This window comes from Hibiscus syriacus, unplaced genomic scaffold (genome assembly GCF_006381635.1).
Source record: "Hibiscus syriacus cultivar Baekdansim isolate YM2019G1 unplaced genomic scaffold, ASM638163v2 tig00112517_pilon, whole genome shotgun sequence".
Taxonomy (NCBI): domain Eukaryota; kingdom Viridiplantae; phylum Streptophyta; class Magnoliopsida; order Malvales; family Malvaceae; genus Hibiscus; species Hibiscus syriacus.
In genome coordinates, this window is record NW_024063353.1 from 731,846 (window position 1) to 745,774 (window position 13,929).

At 33.8% G+C, this 13,929-nt stretch overlaps 1 pseudogene; it reads left to right on the forward strand.

Moving 5' to 3' along the window:
• The first annotated feature begins 7,399 nt into the window (after window positions 1–7,399).
• Window positions 7,400–8,848, forward strand: LOC120181178 (annotated as a pseudogene).
• Window positions 8,849–13,929: the final 5,081 nt, after the last annotated feature.

The following is a 13,929-nucleotide window of genomic DNA, read 5'->3' on the forward strand; positions in this document are numbered from 1 at the left end:
AGCTAAAATAATTAAACTAGTAAAAGTAAATCTAAAAGATCATTCCATCTTAATTTCTGATAATATAATTGCATATGGATTAAATATATACTATCAGATCATGAAATATATATGTATAATCAATTTGTTTATCTCCTTAACATTTTTACCTTTTTTTAACATTTTTACTTTTTTTAATAGAATTAGTTAGTCTTGTTAAAAGTGAAAATATTAAAAATTACAATAAAGGTTTACGACTATTATCGTAAACTAAATATATTTGGACATTTTTGGAACTAGCCACTTTAGATCATATAAGAACCATACATGAAAAAAATTTAAAATCTGACCAAAAGACTCGAACAAAAAATAGATACAAACAAACGAACATCAGCAAACGAACCACAAAAAGATTAAGGTATTTAAAGACCATCGAGAATCGCAAATCATAGCTGGACATCGTGAGAATCTATCCACGAACGCAAAATATTATATCCAAATTCAATCCGAGGGTTCATAGCAGGGAAAATCAATAAGATTACAAATAAGTGTTATCTTGATTAATTGTGGCATCGTCAAATCCAACCATGAGAAAAACATAAAATAAAAGAACTGACAAAACAATTGAGAAATGATACAAAAACGTGTCACAAAGACAAAAAAAATATGCCACAAAGACAGAATTATTCTTATTAAAAAAAACTAAAAGAAAAAAGAAAAAAAATAACAATTGACAACTAATATCAAATCGATATTACAGCCAACTAAGCTAAACAAAATCAAAGAAAAAAATAATTTGAACTATATAAAATAACACAAACTCTAAAGAAAAAAAAAAGAGTTTCTTAACATTTTCACTATTCGACGAGTTATCACCTCATTAAATAATTAGACATACAATTCCAAAATTCCATATAAATAAACATGTATAACAAAATTCCAGTATTAGTGTGAGTATAAAAAGTTACGATCCATTTAAATCTAGTGAAAAATTTTAATTTAGGATTTGTAAATCAAAGGCAACTCGTGTTTTTCCAGTGAATATATTTTCATTTCCTATTGTTAATCTTAACCCTTGATTTCTCCTCATCCAACTATCTTAGAAAATGTATAATTTTTTTAGTTTTATGCTATGTGATTAGATCCTAATATATATATATGTATTTCAATTTTCAGTCCAACAACCTTTTAGTGGGTGCCCAAGTCTTGTTCAAGTAACTAGCTAGATAATCATATTGAGCAGATCTTGAGTGAATTAGATAATTAATTTCCCTTGTTTGGTGTTTTAAATGAGATTAAAATAATAAATCCCAAGTTTGAAATGAACACATATACCTTATAAAATATTTTAATGAGAAACAAAAGGCAAAACTAGACATGGATGAATACATACATATTGGTCACGTTAAAAATCAAAACGTGGTGCAAAACATGAGGAAAACCAAATGATTACCTTGAACCCACACTTGCATGCCGTTAATTATCAGGGGCAAGACTTCAGCTTATAATATGCGTGCTTAAACAGAGCACAGAACCTGGTTTAGCTGGTTTTCAAGAAGGGACTGATTTAGTTACTCTGCCTTGAAACTAGATAAGTTAATTAAAAACGGCGCATAAATTAAGACAATCAGCAAGGCGTTGGACGGTCAGAAATAATCCAGGAGATCTGTTGGTGGGTCCAAATAGAATCCACAGGGTTGTTCAACTTCTCTCAGTAAAGCCGTCTTTGGTGCTTGACCGGCGGATATGGGATTATTATTATGTCTTCAATGCCCGACTTGTCCCATTCAATGAGGAAATGGGCATGGCTTCATGATATGCACTGAGGCATGTATATTATAAAAAGGATGGTAATTGGTCGAGTCGAATCAAATTTTCGGTTCATTCGAATTCGATTTAGAAATCGAAATCTTTCACTCATACTCAATTTATTTTATTAGGTAAAATAAGGATTAATTGAAAAAAAAAGAGTATTATTGTAATTATCTCTAAATATATAAATAATAGGGTAAAGTACAAAAATGGTCTCCCGACACCGGTTATAGAGTGTTGCTTTATTGAGTCTTCTAACTATTAAAAGTTACAAAATCATCACCCCGACTATTCATTATATTCCAAACTCGTCATTTTTCGTCAAAAAATTGATGGCATTTTGAGTTGGACGTTAACCTACTGACTAAGAAATGATATAACATGATCCCAGAATCTCAAACGACTATCATATCCCAGTCAGTAAGTTAAAGTCCAGCTCAAACTACCATTAATCTCTTAACGAAAATGAATGAGTCTGAAACATAATGAATAGTCGAGTGACTATTTTGTAACTTTTAATAGTCGGGTGTCTTAAAAAAGTAATATCCTATAATCATTGAACTATTTTGTAACTTTTAATAGTTTAATGATTCAATAAATCAATAATTTATAGTTGAGAGACTATTTGTATACTTTACCCTAAATAATAATATAATATTAAGTCAGATCAGATCACGTTGGATTTTTTTACCCTAAACTCGAATTGATCCAACTTGACAACATCCTAAAGAACCGACCCGATTTGATCTAAATATTTTTTAAAATAAAAATTTGACCCGACCGGGTCATGTTAGATCGAACTCCTTCGAATCCGGAATAAAACGGCCATCCTTTATTATAAATTGTATTGATTGCCTGTGTCTGGCTGCCGCTGGAAGCAGTTTCTTTTGGGTATATTTTTGCTTATAAGCAGAGGATAGGAGTCAAAAGCTATACCCCAAATTTCCATGGAATGTGTCCTCAAAGGGGACAGTGGGAGTTCTGCATTTTCCCACCCTCATCGTCACGTCTCTTTCAGTAACATTCTCTTTTACACAAAGTACCCATCTTACGCTCTTTATCCTTTTATCTATTCATTAATTTCTTTCCTAAACCCAGAGTGAGTCCCACTACAAGCAGCCTTCTTTTTAATCTTGTCTCTAATTCACGTAATCTCAAACCATCAAACAATGGTTAATAGGTAATTATGATCTTAGACTATTTTATCATTACAATCATTTCATTGCTTTTCTTTATTTCTAATGTGATTTAACGTTTACAAAATTACATTCTGGGCCCCCAACTAAGACTCATAGGGGTTTGTAACTACAAGGTCTCACAAGGGTTCATCTTACTATAAATCAAACTTTTATTATCTGTTGCCCGAACCAATTTATGTTAGTAGATAAATGAATCATTGTTATTCTTAGAGGTCACGGGTTCGAGAACTATTAACTCTAAACGAATAGTACAGTAAATTTTCTAAATCGAATTAAAATAAAAATTAAACTACAAACTCCAATAGTTAGATTAACCAAATCTCTCTAACTAAGCAGGTGGGGTCCTCTATGTACATACTGCAGTTTGGGAAATAAAATAATTGCAATTGATATGAAGAGTAATAATATAATACCATGGCTTTTAGTCACATGCAAGCTTTTAGTCGCAGAGGGCAGTTATCGTAACTGTAAATGCTAAATTTGGCACGGTGGGGAATACTTAATTACTCAGCCTGCACTTATATTTAAATTTTTTTAATACCATGGATTGTATTGTTTTTAATTATAATATATGCTTTTTAATAATGATCATAATTAAGATAAAAGTGAATGCATGCATGAGATGTATGCTTGAACAAAACGCTAGATCACATGTACATTCATGATTGTCATTTGTATGTAATAATTTCGATCAATTTGTTTAACAAAAACACTTGGATAAATGGCAGCACGCCTTAAAGCTGCTAATATGATACATAAATAACATGCCAGACACAAATAATAAAGAGAACCCTTGCTTATCAAGGCTTCATGATTGGAGCACTAAACCCTTCACACATGATATATAAAATTAAATTGAATTAAAAATCTAGAGAAAATAAAATATAAAGTTTTAAAGGATATAAAATTAAATGGAAAAAATCTAACAGAAGACATCGTCTCCATTTCATTTATAACAGAAGAAAATTTGAAATTGAGGCCTGGGCTGATTATGGCAACTTTGGGTACTTTCAATCTCTAGTAAAGGTTGAGCTTTGATGGGCCATTTAATCTCGAGTTCAATATCAACTTTGTGACAATATGTACACACTACATGGGTATGCCCTTAACGCTCACATTCTTGACATGCAAATTACTCTTCTCGAATACCAAAACATAAAGCCATTTGGGTGATGGACTTAGGTTCAACACGTACTTCCATGTAGGGATGGATCGAAGGATGCTTACGATATGATCGTGAGAGAATAATTGTATAAAATCACACTACATGAACATACTTCCATATAGAGATGAATTGTGATGTAATGTGGTTGTATTCTTTAAAAATTTCAAATTTTCATATAATTTAAATTTCAAATTTCATATAATTTAAATTTATAATATATACCCTTAAATTAAATATAAATTTCTAACTTCGTATCCCCTAATATAAAACCATGCATGTGTGCTCTATGTTTTCATATTTTCGAACTAACTGCATCATATATCCCCAAACTATGACTCTCATTTCAAATTAGTCCCTAAATTTTTAAACATTTCACTTTCATCTTAAACTATGACTATCTTTCTAAATTAGTCCTCAAACTTTGAATATTTCATTTTCATCCCAAACTATGAATCTCATTCTAAATTGGCCCTAAACTTTTAAATCTTCCAATTTCATCCCCAAATTCATTCAAATATGTCTGTTTCAACCATAGTTTAAACTAAATTTTTTCAAGCGCATAATTATATAACTTGGCCTAATGATTTCATTAACAAGAGATGTGATATATATACGTATAATTATGATAAATTGAATATTCAAAAGTTTGGGGACCAATTTAGAATGAAGATCACAATTTGGGGATGAAAATGAAATTTTTAAAAATTTGAAGACTAATAGATGATAGTCATAAATTAAGGATGAAATTAAAATATTTGGAAGTTAATGGACAATTTAAAATGAGGGTCACAGATCGGGGAGGTACGATGCTATTAAATCTATCCTTCCTTCTCATACTTTTCTTAATCGAATGCTCACACCAATTCTACAAAGCATGTCACATACGAATCTCTCTTTCGCACTAGCCCAAACTATACACTCTTAGAACAGTTGGTTGTTTGAGCTACCTTCGGCTGGGCCCATACTCTAAACACAACTTGACTCTAAATATCAGATTATCAGTGTCTTGATCCTAGCTCCTACAAGATCTTCCTCTTCGGTCATGTTGTCTTCTTAGAAAAAAAATTGGAATATATCGATCCCAGTTAAAGTGTTCTTGTACATGAAAATCATGCTGAGCAGCAGTGCAGGCCATTTAGAATATTTGCTACCTGTGCCCTGGGGAATTGGAGAAGAATTATATTCCCATTAAACATAATAAAAGCTACCTAGCATGAATAGGCAGAATAGCATATCCATTTCCCTTTTAATTTGAGAATAAATTGGTCTCAATCACCTGCAAGTTGAGGCCTAACCTATTCCTTTTTGAAAGACAATCTCTATACGTATACAATGAATTAGGTTCTGCCTACGTAAAGGACTTGATTACTGGTCATGTATCAATGGAAGATTGCCTTGATTGTCAAACTTTGAACATATAAAACCAAAGTCTGACCGAAATTTAAGTATATCATGTACTTATGTGGGTTATTTTTAGGTCATCCAATAATCCAAACAAATAGGTTTGCTTGGCTGATCATTGGTAGAAGTGCGCGTACAGGCCTACAAGCCAGTGTTCATGGTGTAATGGCAAGTAGACATCTTATGATGGGGAAATAACAGGAGTCCGAACTGATGAGCTATTGCAATCATCGAAAAAGGCCGGGCAGTCATACTTCGATCAGCTGATATATTCATCTGCTGTTCAGTCACATTCCATAATATAAGTCCAGGGCCATGGTTGGGGTAAAGACAACAGAAACCAGCCAAATAAAACTAAAACAAACGCCATCCATCAACTTCACTTTTGTTACCCTCTTCTTCTTTGCTTGTTAATTCATCAAGACGAGTATTACTCTTAACCGTGATAAAGGAGAAACATCATTTGCAGAAGCATCACTTTTGTTTTGCTTTTGGGAATCAAATTTGTGTGACAGTAGGCAATACGGAAAAGAAACCCCCCCCCACCCCCCACCCCCACCTCACCCACCCCGCAAAAAAAAAAAAGTCGTTTATTATAAGTAATCTTTAAGTTCCATCTAAGCAATTTGTCATTTGAGTTTTGCATTTTCTTTTACTTTTGTTGACACAGTAGTTATTCCCTGACACTTGATTACCTCTCGTCTCTTGTTAAATGAATTCAGATGTGAATCTTAAACATGAGAAAATGTACAGGCTACAGTAGTTCTGGTTTTCAACTAGCAGAACAGGAGGCTATATATATGCGCTTAAGTATCAACCCACTTGGATTAGGGATTCAGAATCTCTATTTTTGAAATGGATACAGGGTTGTACTACGTCTACTAGTAGCTAGCCATGAAGACATATTATATAAATGTATTTGGTGAAAATTAAATAATCAAGTTTATTCTTTTCTCACTGAAACCTGCAGGCTGCATGTGTACAAACCCAAAGCTGCAACCGCAAATAGTTTGCAAGAAAAATGAGGATGCGGACTTAATTGCCACTATGACTAGATCCTGTTCAGGCATAGTTGGACAGATTTCATTACTGCTATATTTACTTAAATTCAGCTCAGACTGGTAAGTTTTTGAGTTTCAGACATAGTTGGACATAATTATAAAGATTAGGTCATAGAATAGAGTAACTTGATTTGGAAATAATTAGTAGGTAAATTAAGGAGAAAGAGAAAGGAAATGATCCCAATGAACAACGAAGGGAGTAGACACTAGTCAGAGAGAAATGAAACCCCAAAAGCGACATCTGGTCTTCCAGTCAACAAAGTTCACTTTGCTAATGCACATTCATGGGCTGTAAAAGGAAACTCTATCCTCTCTCCCCACCCCCTCTACATTGTACATTCATATCATATCATATGCTCTCTCTATAGTTAATTATTGTCCTTATTTTTCTCTTTCTTGCTTGATTTGCTTTCTCTCGCTCTTTCTCTCCTTTAGCCCTAACTAGCTAACCTAGGTATTACTAGAGGAGGCCATGTCTACTCTCTATCTCGTGGTGGTTGATACTCTTCAACCTTTCTATCTGAAAAGAAGAAAGAGAATAAGAGAGGAATATGAAGTGTTGCTATCAAGCAACTAACCCACACCCACGTGAAGTGTCACAATACCGGAACTTGGGCTTGCAGCTTGCCATTAACTTCAAATTCAATTATCAATTTCTTTTTCAAGCTTCCCCCATTCTTCTCTTTCCTTTTGAAAAAAGATGAACAACTTTTGTCTCAAATAAGTAGGAGTATTCAATTTGTTGCCATGTTTCCTCCAAGCAACGGTTACAACCCCATATCATGCCTGGAAGCTCTTTTTCAGGCGATAAACACCCTGCAGGTGCTTCAGTACTGGAGGATTATACATCTCCTTTCTTTCAGTTTTCTGCACCCTTTCTTGATAATGATGATGATGGGTTGCTTATGAGTCACCTTCTGCCCCAAGTACATCAACAGATCTTGGAGTCTACTAGCAACATTGCACCTCCGGATTCCGAGATCAATGCGGCTTCTCCGGTTAAGGGAACCAAAAAGGTTACGACCAACCGGAAGAGAAGCACCGGTAGCGGAGCAAAGCAAAGGATTCCTCGGAAGAGAACTGGGAAGAAAGACAGGCACAGCAAGATCTATACCGCTCATGGTCCGAGAGATCGGCGCATGAGGTTGTCACTTCAGATTGCCCGTAAGTTTTTTGATCTTCAGGACATGTTGGGGTTCGACAAGGCGAGCAAGACTATCGAATGGCTCTTCTCTAAATCCAAGGCTGCTATCAAGGAACTCACTGAGAACCTCCCAGCAGCACTGAAGCACGGATGCAGTACTGGAAAGAGCGTGTCATCTACCTCTGAAAGCGAAGTGGTGTCAGCCTCCAAGTGTCGAGACAGTACGGGAGACCGACAAGGCGGCGTAGCAAGAGGTGAATCTAATCAATCTATGAGAAGTACTGGTACGGCTAGAGTGACCAAGGAAAGAAATCACGTAAAGTTTCATTCAAACATGTCGGGAGAGAATCCAGGGACAAGGCGAGGGCAAGAGCCAGGGAGAGAACTAGAGAGAAAATGAAGATGAAAGGGCTAGAGAAACTAACAACTCTTCAGATGAGTCGAACCCTAATGAATTGATACAGTTTCAGTCCTCCGCTAAAACAAACAATAGTCTGAAGGTAGTGGCCGAGGAGAAGATAAAGTAAAAACGATGACACTGTACATTCGCACTCGCTAGAACAACAAATGGATTATGTAAGTACCATCGAGAGATTTCTTGGCATCACAAGATCGTCATCCATGTTTAATTGCTCGAACGACATCGGAGACGGAGAGTACTCGGCGGAGAATTGTCCGGTTTTTCCAGGAAATTGGGGCATGAGCAATGAGAGGATCCAATACAGTTATTGTGCAGTGACAAGCATCAAGGACTCAACAGGTAATACCCAAGAACAAAACCCTAGTATAATTTTCATGACGGACCCCAATGGACAAGAGCAAAAATCTAGCTCGAATCTCATGCCAACTCACATGCAAAAATAATGAACCATAATTCAGATTTGACGAACCCCTCAAATGCACATGAAGGAAGAAACCCTACTTCATTTCTCATCTCCACCTCTGACATTGGGTTGCATTCAGATTACCAAGAAAATGCTGTTGCCAGCAAATTCCACAATTTTTACTAATGAAGATTGTTTGATAAACCCTTCTTATATTTCCTAATCGTGTTGAACAAAAATTGTTCTTCATCTTCAATTTGATTTCTGTGTGATGAATTTTCTCTGCTCAGTTAATGGTGGAATGGATTGAATATTGTATTTCTTCTATCAAGTCTATCAAAATTTGACTTTGTGGTTTGTCAGTCTAGTATTTCTGAGTGTGATTCTTTCTTGTTACTATCATAAAAAGGTACCTACTAGATAAGAGATAAATTATATATATAATATATATAATATACACTTTTTATCTTCCACTGCTGTGGAAGATAAATGTTCATATTATGTATATGTCTATGATGGAGGGTGAGAAGGAGAAACGAAAAGAAATAAAATTAATCGTTGATGGAAAGGAGTGCTTATGTTTTTGGTTCCTTATTGCATTAGCTAGGAAGGACTTAATCTGTTCCTTAACTAGTAAGGCTTAATTAAAGCCAAATTCTTCACTTTCTTTACCTATGGAAAAGCTAATTTATCTTATGAGTGTGTTATGGGTGATTACCCTTCTTCTAAAAAAAATATGTTTGATAAGATGTATAAGTATTATCATTTTTAAATTTCCCTCGTTTCTTCAATATGTAACATTCTCTGTTACTTATTCTCGTAACGCCTTTCTTATGGGTTATTATAACGGTTGTCCATCCTGTCTATTCTATCTATTAGAATATTCGACTTGAAATAAAACAGTCAAAAGATTGTTGTGGCCGTTACCCTCTTATCAAAAGACATGTTTGACATGATTTACAACATTACCGCTTTTAAACTTTATCACCTCCGTTTTACTTTTAGATGTAAGATTAATGTCCCACCTCTACAAGCGCGACAATAGCCGTGCGCAAGACATTGGTATCACCAAAAGTTCTTGGAGATTCAATGAAGTGCAAGGTACAAAGGCTTGGTTACTTATATGTATTTAGTTTTCATCATCTAAATTACATATGGATACAAGAATTCATAATGTACGTGCTGTTAGGTACCTCAGAAAGAAATATTTATGGTAAAATTTTATTTTTCTCAAAGTTATCTTCTTTTATCCTGATGAATTCTCCCTTAGTTACTTATTAGATATAGAACCATGAACAGATCAGGAAAACAGAAAAAACTACTTATATTACTGATCTATATTTGGTAGACACTCTTACCATTCCATGCAATATCAATTGTATATTCTTTCTCTTTTACTTTTCTCCCGAATATCATGAATACAGTTAGTCAGTAGTCTCATTTCCTTAATTTAATGTCTGACAACCTTAATGGTACTTGGTCCGCTGACCAACTGCTTTTAGCCTTATTATGTTGATCTTTAGCTGTAAACGTATGCATTGCCTTATAACCTATAAGATTAAGAAGCCCTATGGAACATAGGGCAAACTTTATAGTAAGTAGTTTCATTTATTTTGCCGTGTCTGTATATTAGTTGATCATGCTTTTGTGTGGCCTAAGATATTATATATATATAGGGTATATCGTTCTTCTAAAATGTAAAAGAAAAAGATAATAGAAGAGCAGAAAACCATGCATAAATGGCATAGCAAGAAAGCATGCAAGTCATTGGAAGAAGCTTGATTTGGTTGGGGAACGTATGCGTCAATACCATTGAAGACTGCAAGGCAGTATGCATTTATTTTGCTAATTACCCGACGCTTCATTCCCACCAATAAAATGTTTTGCTAAAGGAGTTAAATCTACTAGGTCTCGCATCACTTGATCTTCTCTCTGTGTCTCTCTCTCTTCTTGATGATTTACCCAAGCTATCCATTTTATAGATTAACGATGCATATACTTAATTGAACATTCAAGTCATGGTATTTCCTAGCCACTTTTGCCTATGTAAAACGATTATATTAATGGTCATCCTTTGCCACAGGAATTAAGAATGACAAGCTTTTGTGAGTGATACTTTTAATGAAGCTCAGCTGTTCTGTCCTAACATGCCAAGTTAGATGGGTTTCCAGCTTCCTTTCATGAACTTTTCTTAGCTATCACGTTATATTTTTTGAGGGACAACTGTCCACCCCGCCCCTTCAATCCATTCTTGAATGCGACCTGGGCTTATGGTTTATTTGACAACTAATACTGATAATTACATCTTCGTTTAGGAATGTTCTCCAATGATATTTTTTAATGCAAAGCATCGTTTTTTTTTTGTTTTTTTGAGTCAATAATTATATTTCAAACGTAAATTTTTGATTGAAAATGATTTGTTAAGAATATTTGTACGTTTTAAATAGAATTTTAAACCAATAAAAAACTTTCATAAACGTTCCCAAAGAAACGTATCACCAAAAGTCGGGAAGTAAAGAATTAATTTTCATTAACCATCCTCTACTCGTGTAGCCGACCGGCAGCCGCCAGATGGGTTAAAACTTAAATGCTAAATGAATACATTGTAAATTCATGGAAATATAAGGAAACACATCTATTATAAGGTTAAGGAAATGCACCACAAAAATATTAATTTTTTAATATTTTTGATAGAGCGTTATTTAAAATATTATTTTTTATCAAAAATATTAATATCGGACGCTATTTAAAATGTTATTTTTTTTCTACCGGAAATGTTAATATCAGAAACACTCATTTTAGGTAGCGAAATTAACATTTATTGTAGAAAATAATAATATTTTAGATAACGCTCTACTGAAAATATTAAAAAATATTAACATTTCGGTAGCGTCTTTCCTTAACCTTATACGGTAGAACTACCCTTTAAATTCACACATGGAAGAAAAAGATAAACGAATAAAACAAAAATACTTATATTTGTGTTTACATGCATAATGTTAAATTGTAGTCTCAACGTGATATACGACTCCTAAGATTACCATAATATTATAGATATATCTGTAATTTAAAAATATAATTATTTTAAAAAATAATCACGCTATAAAATATGTACTATCTATAATCGGACACTACAATCACAATCACAACAGTATCGCAATCGTTAGTCTCTCTTCGGTCGTATGTGCCTGTTGGTGACACCAGTCGATTTTTAATTGAAATAGTATCGAGCTTATATGTGTGACAATTATCCACAAAGCAAAACCACACTTTTTAGTATCTGTAGTTTGACAAATTTGAGGTTTAGCTTCTCTGTTTGAAATACTAAAAATCAAATCCTTTTTGTTTTAATTTTAAAATTCTAGTATAATATTCAATAACATTTGTGGTCAAATTTTGCTTATTGTCTTATATATTAATTGAGTTGATAATAATTTGCTTTTGAAATCAATCTGATTGCATGGGTGAATTTATGAAAATTTCTGATAAAAGAATCATATTAATGATGTTAGTGATTGAAAGAATATTTCAAAATAAAAAATATATAAATTTTTTAACTTTTCAAATAGAAAAACTAAATCTCAAATTCCATCAAGTATAAGGACTGAATGTATAATTTCACCTGCCCACAATCATTTTGGCAGCAAAATTGGCCAATAACCACGAGAAATAGGCTGACTGGGGTGCATTTTCGACAGCATTGGGCTACTGGTATCTTATTAAATATATTTACTGATTAATTTTTTAGTTAATTTCTTTTTGATTTATTATTATTTAAAATTTATTATTAATAAAAATATAAAAAAATATTTTAAAAATCTTAAATAAACTAGTTTTTTAAATATATATTTTATAAAATTTAATTGTTTAAAATTTTTAAAGGTCAATAATAAACATATTTAATAAGACAATACGGACTCCAACATAACTGAAATCAACTAATAATTTTGCATATAGGAAGGTATACAACAATACTAATCATTGTTATCTCTTTAAGACTATGATTTAAGTTGTCTTTTTCTTTGAAAAAAACAGAGACTCGAGGAGAAATGAATTATTTAATTTAGAAGTAAGACTAGTGGGAGGAGGGGGTAATGAAAGCAATCTGTAGTTAATCGTTAAAATTAGAATTAGTACCTAAAGTCAACAACTTTAGTTTGTTTGAACAAACAGTACGTAAAGTGGGCCATTCTTCTTCGTCTTCTTCCCCCCTACTACTTTTAGAATTCTACTCATCTCCATCTTTAAACAAGCTCATGAAGTAGTTCAGCTAAGCCAATAGCTAGAGCAACCCAAAGGAAGAAGAAACGAGAATGATGATGTCGAATTGCATGCATCCATTGTTTTTTACTGTGGGATCATCCTATGGATGCATGATCATCTACTGCGGGACCCTAATGGAGTGTGGAGATGTGGTGGGAACGACAGTCGATGTTTTCACTATCCATGCATGCTTATCAGCAACACAATTGTCTGAATCTGAAAGCTAACATTTTCATGCAAAAGCAAACATACGGGGTGGAAGTTGCCAGATATGTTTGCTCGAATAAAACAGCAGCACTCACTTGTTGGATTATAAACTTGATCCATTATGGGAGCCTAAACCCAAACCCAAACTAAATTGATGTCATTACTTACATCATTTAATTAAAGATGTCATTGCTTACATCATTTAATTAATGATGTCATTGCTTACATCAATTTAGTTAGGTGAGAGTTAGATATTTGTTGAATTTGTAATGGTTTAAATTAGTTTATTTGTGTGGTGTAGGATTGTTCTTGAGTAGTATAAATACCCCTTCCCATTTTAGTTTTAAGCATCAAGAAAAATTAAAAGCTTCTAAGTGAGTGAAGAAGCAAAGTCTTATAAGAGTGAGTTGTAGTTCTTGTTTTTGAGTGAGAGTACTCTTGTAATATTTGTTTGAGTTTCAATAAAAGTTGTTTGTGTGAGTGTTTTATTTCCAACAAAGTGGCATCAGAGAGAGTTGGAAAGATCGAAGGTCTCGACGAGAGGAATACGACGCCGCCAGAATTTTCTCAATCTGAGTTCTGACGCACCGCCACGTACCGCCGGAAGACTGCTGCCAGAAAATCGAGTTGACTCACCGAGTTGAGCCGAGTCAGCCGAGTTGGAGCCCTTGACCGAGTTGTCCAAGTCCCTCCAAAGTTTTTTTTTCATCGTTCCGGATTCATCCGTGCAATCGGATTTTACAAAATCTCATTATATTGAGAGATATGGCAATGGTATGGCACCATTCCAAGTTCCGACACTCAACAACAACAACTACGACAATTGGAGTATCAAATGAAGGCACTTCTTGGATCACAAGATGTGTGGGATATC